The sequence below is a fragment of the Apaloderma vittatum genome, unplaced genomic scaffold (assembly GCF_000703405.1).
Source record: "Apaloderma vittatum isolate BGI_N311 unplaced genomic scaffold, ASM70340v1 scaffold44080, whole genome shotgun sequence".
Lineage (NCBI taxonomy): Eukaryota > Metazoa > Chordata > Aves > Trogoniformes > Trogonidae > Apaloderma > Apaloderma vittatum.
The window spans coordinates 1-8,839 of record NW_009694793.1 but is presented as its reverse complement, the minus strand read 5'-3'; positions in this window follow the sequence as shown (position 1 = coordinate 8,839).

Below are 8,839 nucleotides of genomic sequence, written 5' to 3'. Positions count from 1 at the left end.
CCGCTCTTTGCCGCAGCACACAGCGGCACAGCGCCGGTTTCTATGTATCAGCACACACCAGCAGCCTGTAGTGGTGACAGAGCAGTGGGTTTGAGTATGTTAGAGAGCAAGAAGCTAGAGCCTTAATTCAAGAATGTACTTACTCAAGAAATAGGTGCTGATTTCTGTCGAGCATCACATTAAAACCATTAAGCTTCCTTCTATCTTTGCACATGTAGATGATTTGCTGAGTCAGTCTGGCTGTGTTAATCATCTGCACGAATCTCCAGGGAACTATCTCCGCTTCTCCAGTGTCTCAAGGGTTAGAAGCCAATTCCTGTAAAAACGATTTTTACTTGGTGTTTGACAAAACCATTAATTTTGACCTACCCTTCCTCGGAGTTGTGTTAAATAATGGAATCCACATTTGAAGAGGCATATGTTAAATCTCAACAACCTTGTTACGTACCTGCTCAAAAGCATTTAAAACGAGTCTTAAGAGAAGGAAAAGAGCTCCTGATGACTGTCTTTGGGTGCTCTGTTGTTTAATTCTTCAGTCATCTGTAGGCCATGTAGTATAACATAATGCAGGTTTATTTTGAATCTCATCAAACTGCTCTGCTGTTTTAGTACCTCTGCCTGTAGTACGGAGTGACTGGAAGATTGCCAAGGAAGGGAAAGTCTGTGTGGGAACAGCCAGGAGGGATAATATGTAAATCTGGTGGAAAAAGGCAATTAAAGGCAGTGTTGAGATATAATGGAAAATAGACAATATTGAGCCTCATCAGAAATATCAACACAAACAGCAGCTACTGTACAACGTCTCTGAAGTGAACTTTGTTGCTTTAAATAACTGCATTCTACAGAAAACAGATGGATTACGAAATCTGTGAGCAGACTTCCAGAAAACAGTTTGGTCTTCAGGAACGTGTCCGTGTTGATGTTCAGCGTGTCCTCCTGGCACAAGGGGACAAAAGGCTTTTTCTCCCTGCTGTTGTATTTACACGATACAGAGAGGAGCTGGGAAACTGGATTACATGCCAGCCAAATATAGCTGAAAGCAATACCGTGTGTCGTATGTAACGACGAACAGACATGGAAGTCATACCTGAGATAAGCAGTATAATAAATGCTGCCTTGTTGCTCTGTAACCGAACAGCCGAGGAGGTAACGCACCAGCGAAACAAACCGGGGAGCCCTGACTAACCAGAGGGACCATGCAAGCAGCTTACCAAAACCGTGGTATCACCAGCAAATCCAGCCGCATCATTTCTTGACAAGGCTGGGTGGACTGGGAAGGGACAGATCATTCCAAAAGGGTTAACTTTGTATTACAGATGAGGATGGATTCAGGCTCTTTTAATCCTGTGGCCTATATTTGACCATCTTTCTTTCTGAATAATTGCTCAAGAAGCTCAACACTGTTTCCTGTATTCTACTAGACATTTATGCAGCCATTTGTTCGCTGGCTTTGTGAATGAGTACGATCAGTCACAGCCCAGCCACAGCAAATCAAGCTCCTGTTTACAGACACAAACTTGGCAATATGCATTAACTGAACATAGTTCTTACATCAGGCAACGCATCATGTGCTTTCTCAGTCATATTCTGAGCTAGCAGAGAAAAATGCAGATATTTAAGGATCTTTGGGACAGCCTGTGAAAGCAGTTATTTCTTAACACCAAATTTAGTTCTTTTAATTCTTTAGTTATCCTCTTCCAGCATAACCAAAGAAACAAATAAAGAGCTGCTTATTATTCTTCACAGTTACATTTCATCTTCATGAATTGGAAATGGATAGAAACACACACAGACAACTCCTTTCTGATGCATTCTGGCTACAGAGCCTTACACGAGCCAGAATGTTAAATGCATTCTCACTAGACTCTGGCTGAGTTGGAGCAAATGACTTGTGGAGAGCTAGGACGGTAGAGGGAAAACTCTTGCACTAGGACTAGAAATCATTGCTTTGCTTTCTGTATGCAGTATTCTGTGGTGCAGAAAGAACTTTATTTTTTAAATTAGTACTTTTATTAGATCACATTTTTCCATGAGGACCAAAAATATGCAAAGAAATGTGACCACAAAATGCTGAATAAATGGTTTAACTAGCACTTTGTATGCTTCCCCTTTAATTTTTGCCTTTGCTAAAGACACTCTACATATCTGTAACAGCACAGTTTGCCAAAAATTTATGTCATTTTCTTATGTGGCAGGGAACCTCTCAGACATTTGAAAAGCAGGAAGTACCAAATACTCTTCCAATTCAGGAAGATCTTTCTAAGAAGATAGGTATTTCTAAAAAGATTAATTATACTCTAAAAAGATAGGACTGTAAATTCCCTCTGGTGCTCGTTAAGGCTGCCTCTGCTCAAGAGGTTTTCTCCCTTTATTTAACATCTCTCATGCACGTAGTATCAGTTACACCGCAAGCCCGGGCATAAAGGGGCACAGCTGTCTTCATCCTGTGTCATCTAACAGGGTAGCAAAAGTGCTTTTAGATTGCTTCTGCTAGTACTAGTAGGGATTTTTTAAAGGTAATTTAGACATTTCATTATGAGGACTTTGAGCAAGTAAGCCTGTACTTAGGTACATTTTCTTCTAGCTTGGCCAGCTTGCTTGTTATTTTCTCAAAAATCTAAAGAGTTCACACACATATCGTTGCTGAATGTCTCCAGGAAACATCTTTGTGTCCTGTCTTGAAAATTCTAGTTAAGACTGAAGTTCCAGAAAAGCCAGTCTGTTACATTCAGGTTCTATATGTCATTAACAATCATGAAAGGCAGAGAACTTCCACTAAAACCTGTTCCACAAACAATTCAAGACAGAGAAAGCCAGAAGTGAGTAAAAGAAAATTAGTGTGACTTTTATCTTCAGCTTTCTGAAATCCTACAAGCTGATAAAAAAATTCAGCAGGGCCATTGTGTTACATAAAACAGCATGACATGGTCTAATAAAAACCTGGTTTTGAAGGGGAAAACATGGTTAATGAAATAATGGTGTTTTCAGGAGGGGACTTCTGAACCTAGCTTTAAAGTTAATGCAGACAAAGGTACAGATTCATATAAAAGCAGGAATTTGGGTATAAAGAAAGGGAACAAAACTCCTGCATGAACAATAATTCAAGAAGGTGCAGACCTTGGTCAGATTTTTCTTCCATGATTTGGCTTGACTGCTTCATAGATTTGCCAGCAAGTGCTGAACTCTCACTTCAGCCATTCCTTCTAAATAAGTCTCTCTCTACTCTCTGGCTGTCTATTTTCTGAAACTTGGAGAAGTCTTTGAGCACATTCCTCTCCATCACACACAGCTGAATTTGGCCAATGGTCTCAAAAGTTACTATGCTGGGGAAAAAGAAACAGGCAAACATAGGGGAAGTGTAGTCATAAAAGACCTGTTTCCTTCAGGTGATGGTGGTAATTCAAAACTTAGGAATTTAGACAGTGCTTCAAGGATTAAGAGGAGAGGAAATATATTCTAAAGCCCCCACAGAAGATTAAAAGCCTTTTTACCATCTGCATGGGTTACTCTAAAATGTAATGTAATACTCTACAATTTAACAGGGCTTCTGCTTTTGTTGGCTTCATTCTGTTTCCTGAGTAATGTAATAATGTTAAAAAAATGAACACTGAGATTTCCCTGTCAAAGGTCTATTTCAAAGGAAATAGCTAAGAGCCCCTAACAGTCAATATATGCAGCATTTCCCAAATTACCCTATTAATCTGCAATTAGAAAACATTGGGCCATAGGGTCTCAGTGTAGGACAGAGGTAATAACCAGAAAACCCCTTCATGTCCTTTCTAGCCTTTTATTCTTGTATCCTATTTATGCATACTTACTAGTTATGTTCCTAAATGGTATTTAATCACTCAGACCATTTAGGCTAAGATTTTATTTGATCTACTTATAAATGTAGCTTGGTTTCTGTCATTACTGAACTAGGGAAATTAGCAATAGATGGACACTTGATTTACACCAGCTACCTAATTTCTTTCTGTTAGTTATATTTTCAAAGAGCATATTCACCCTCTACCACTTGATGGATGAGCTGCCAGAGAAAACACTCTGGAGGAATCCAGCTTCTCAAACAGTTGATGTAGCAAGCAGCCCTGACCCATCTGTCAGGATGTTGAAGACAGACGTTGACTCCCGTGCCCTTTATTCAGCTCTGCGTCACTGACCAGTAGACCTCTGTTTTCACAAGGCTGGGCTGGAGGAGTTGCAGTTACAGCTAAGGTACTGCCACGTAAGTAACTCGGCACCTGTGCCTCAAACCCCAGAGAACCTGAGTGTCCCGAGAAGAACCACACGACAACATGAATGCACAGAGACCGGGAATGCCAGCGCACTGCACAAAGACAGAGATGGCTTCTTAAATGGAAATGCTTCTGGGAGTAAAGACTGTTCGCAAGGCACCAGTAAATTATGTATCACCACGGCATTAGCTCTGTGGGAAATCTAAAGACCCACAGCCTGCACGGCTACTGCCCCTACACACTTCTCTTCATTCTGACATTAAATGCCGTCAGAACCCATCGTCTCCAGCAGAGCTCTCCATGCATAGAGAAAACAAGATCGGGCTTCATAAACCAAATTCATAAAGCAACCTTTATCAAGAACATGTTAGGAATTAAATCCACCCTAACAGGATTACCTTTAAATGCTAAGCGTGTACTTCATTCTTCTGTCAGAGAATGAACTAGAGGGGATTTAAACATTAAACAGGTACTTGTTAAACAATTCTGCACAGAATCTTTACATTTCTAATAATTTCTTCAAAAACATGACAATTTTTACCAGTCTGCTTCTCAGGAGCTTGTGCAACAGCTTACAAAAACCACAGAAGAAACTCATCTAGAGCCTCAGAATGCTTTGTGTGACCCAGAGTTATGTGTTCAGTAATACGAAGAACAGATGGGAAAAGGAGAATTGAATTCCAGGAGAAAAAACCATTATTTGAATGGAACCTTGCACTAAAATGGAGAGTGACTGCGGGACATGTTCAAGCAGTCAGTCCTGGATGGAAGAAGATGAGAGGAAGTAGTTCTTGACTCAGCAGTGAGAAGCCTGTCGAGAGAGGAGACACAGACAGGCGGGAAGGGGAGGCCTTCCCAGTATCCAGGAGACAAGCTGGAAAGAAGTCCAAGGAGTGAGGGTGTGGTCTGAAAAACAAGGAGTACAATTTCACACTGGATCCTGAAGCAACCAGAGCGGTCAGTGAGGGCCTTGAGAAGCACAAAATGCCAATTTTCCCCACAAGAGACCAAATCAGCACTTCTGGAGTTGTTGTGATGCCCTATCTTTGCTGCACCACAACATCTCTGTGCTGCAAGTGCTGATACAGCATTCCCAAGGTTTGCATTTATCTGTCAGGCAAAACACCGACACTCTGGCGGCGCCAGGCAGCAGGCAGCTGGGAACAGATGCGGATCAAACGCTCCGCGTTCAACGCCGTGCCACGCACGTCAGCTCGCCAGCACTTTGTAGTGGGCAGCTGCAAGGACGTGCAAGTCCAACAGACTCCCTCTCACTTGAAGCTTTGCTTGGTCACACTCAGGCAGGTCTCCTGCTGTCAGCAAGTGGATGCTCTCTCATATAGGCCAGAATATGCGCTAGTGCCATTTGGTTTTTTTCACTCAAAACAGTAAGTGGCTAAACATTTGCTAACTGAACACTTCTGTAGTTAAAGAGTGATGTGAACTGATGCTGTGGAACAAGATTGCAAGAGGCACATTGCTTTTCCAGTGAGACTTCCTTGGCTGATTCTCTGGGAAGAAGACTAGGAACATGCACAATACATACCACATTTTTCCATATAAAAACAGCCTCTCCAAGACAAAAACGCAGCTCTTCTCAAAGACTGAAAGCGAGCATCAGGCTGCCATCCATAGGAGGAGCCAGAAAACTGAACATCTGGAGGCGAGCAACCTCTGAAAAAACAGAGAAACATTTACTAGGAGCTTTTCCATTTGCGTCGCTAAAGGATTGCTAGGGATTACACCCCTCTCAGCTGCTAAGTGCTGTGGCTCTGCCTTTTACAGAGGAAGAAGAGAGCAGCAGTTCGCTAAACAGGGGGGCACGGGCAGAGCAAATATTAGAGACCTGAGACTCTCTCTTTTTAATAGATTGCAGGAGAAGTACCTTAAATAAGGCCAGTAGTACCTTTTCCTTGAAAGATCCCAAACTAAAAATAGAAAACAAGGTTAAAAGACTCAGTTAAAACAGCTGTACACACAGCTGACTGTACAGAGGTCAGCAGCTTTAGCTATGGAAGCTCAGATAGCTGCAAAGTGGAGAAGAGATGGAAAAATACTTTTCCCGTTTATTTTTATTTGTGTCAAAATTTCCAACGCTATAAGCTAGATCATCAGAGCTGATCTCGCTTGTGAAGAATCCAACCCTTGTGATCAGCAAAGCCAGGTGTTAAAAAGAACAGATATCTAAACACACAAGAGTGTAAAGAAAGCACAAATGAGAAAGATGTCAGGAGACAACAGTGTGGCAAAGCACTTTTACATGAAGTGAGATGCTTTTTTTACTACAGAAATTATGGGATGTTGTAATTAGGATTTGGCCAGCTGGGAGTGGGCATGAAGCACTGTATTATTAAACCTGGATTAGAGAAATATATTAGACCTTTAATTTTAATTATACTTTAAAAGAGCCTTGATTTCCTTAGCCAGTGATCTCTCTAGTGCATGTCAGCAGTTTGGCGCCAGAATACTATGAGTGATTGCACACAGCCCACGGTGATTTTTGTGCATTTGTAATTCTCACTAATAAAAATCTCAGAGACAAACCTGTTGTTCTTTAAAATATAAGTGATATAGAAATACATATCCTATATATAGGTCCTCCTTCATATGGAAAGAAGTGATGAAAGTCCATGGCTCTTTTTTTCTTTTAAACAGAGCTAGTTAGCTATAAATTAGAAAGCAAAAGCTCGCAATTGAAGATTTTGTGAGGGAGGGCAGTTGACAGGCAAACACAGAACAAGTTCATTATACTAAAACTGGTTCATGACAGATCATGTCTTGATGTCCCACTGATGGTCTTGTCTCGGCAGCACCTTCGACTTGCCCTCGCTTAGAAACTGATATAGCTACCCCATCATAAATAAGCTGCTAACCTACAGGGTACATGGTACTCAACCCCCTTCTGTAAATAAAGGCTGTCTCTGCCTCAGCTCCATTTTTGCTTGCTTTCGAGACAACAGACGCCTAACTCCAATTTTGAGTCCTTCAGGGAGACCCCTGATTTCCCAAGGGACGGGACTTTAGCAGCACCTTCTGCCACTCGTTCAGTGGGCTGGTCAGGGTTTCCTCAGTCCAGCTGCAGACCTTCAGGGGTCTAAACGGGGTCCCATGGCTGCAGCCTGCAATCATATGTGCCAGTAGGAATCAAGGTGTCTCAGCAGAGCAATGCCTGCAATTCCTTTGGAAACCTAACCTAGTTTTGGTAATTCATGGTTCCATGTATTAAAAATGAATGAGGTTAAGTAAAAATAATGAGGTTTTCAACTGTAATATACTTGGAATTGTTTTAATCTGCCTTCTGGTTTTGAGTCTTCAGGGGTCCATTGTTCAGCTTCTCTTTGCATTCCGCAGCATGAGAAACTCATTTACAAAGAATTAAATCAGAGATTCTCCCATAATCTTGGGTGTCCCAGTGCTGGGCTCTCTGGGAAAATGTGAACAGCACGATGCTTCACCTGGGTCAGGCCAATCCTAGGCACAAATACAAACTGGGCACAGAGTGGGTTGAGAGTAGCCCTGAAGAGAAGGATTTGGGGGTGTTGATAGATGAGAAGCTCAGCATGAGCCGGCAGGGCGCTCATGCAGCCCAGAAGGCCAACAGTATCCCGGGATGGATCAAGAGAAGTGTAGCCAGCAGGTCAAGAGGTGATTCTCCCCCTTTACTCTGCTCTTGTGAGACCCCACCTCGAATACTGCGTCGGGTTCTGGTGTCCCCACCATAAGACGGACACAGATCTGTTGAGGCGTGTTCACAGGAGGGCCACAAGGATGATCCAGGGGCTGGAGCAGCTCTGCTACGAGGACAGGCTGCGGGAGCTGGGATTGTTCAGTCTTGAAAAGAGAAGACTTCGGGGGGACCTAACAGCTGCCTTCCAGTACCTGAAGGGAACCTACAGGAAGGCTGGGGAGGGACTTTTTACAAGAGTGTCCACTGACAGGACAAGGGGAAATGGGTTTAAGTTGAAGGAGAATAGATTCAGATTGGACCTTAGGAAGAAATTCTTCAGTACGAGGGCGGCAAGACTTTGGAATAAATTGCCCAGAGACGTTGTGGCTGCCCCCTCCCTGGAGGTGTTCAAGGCCAGGTTGGACGGAGCCTTGAGTAGCCTGAGCTAGTTGAGAGGCGTCCCTGCCCGTGACAGGGAGGTTGGACTAGATGATCTCTAAGGTCCCTTCCAGCCTAGGCCATTCCATGATTCTATGATTCTATGCTCCGGATAAAACTGCTGGAGCTAGCAACAGTGCAGCACTTTCCATCTTGAAGGATTACAGTAATTTAGGAGAAACATAATAGCAGTAACGTTACTTTCACCTCCCGATTCTAATGGGCTGAGTAGAAGTGAGGGTAAAAAAAAAGAGGTGTTGATATACCTCTTGCACGTTGAGGTATTCTTCACTTCTTTTTTAATCAATAGATTCCCAACCTATGATGCCAACTCTCCAGGCAACGAACCCTATTTCTATTTAGAAATCCATCAGGGCGCAACACCAGGCTGGCTTCACAAACATACCTGGCACCTGGCTGCAAAACTTCTCACCTACCTGGGGGCCTGGTGGGAGGTAGCAAAGCCCATGTGGCACCACATCTGTCACCGGGCCGAGGG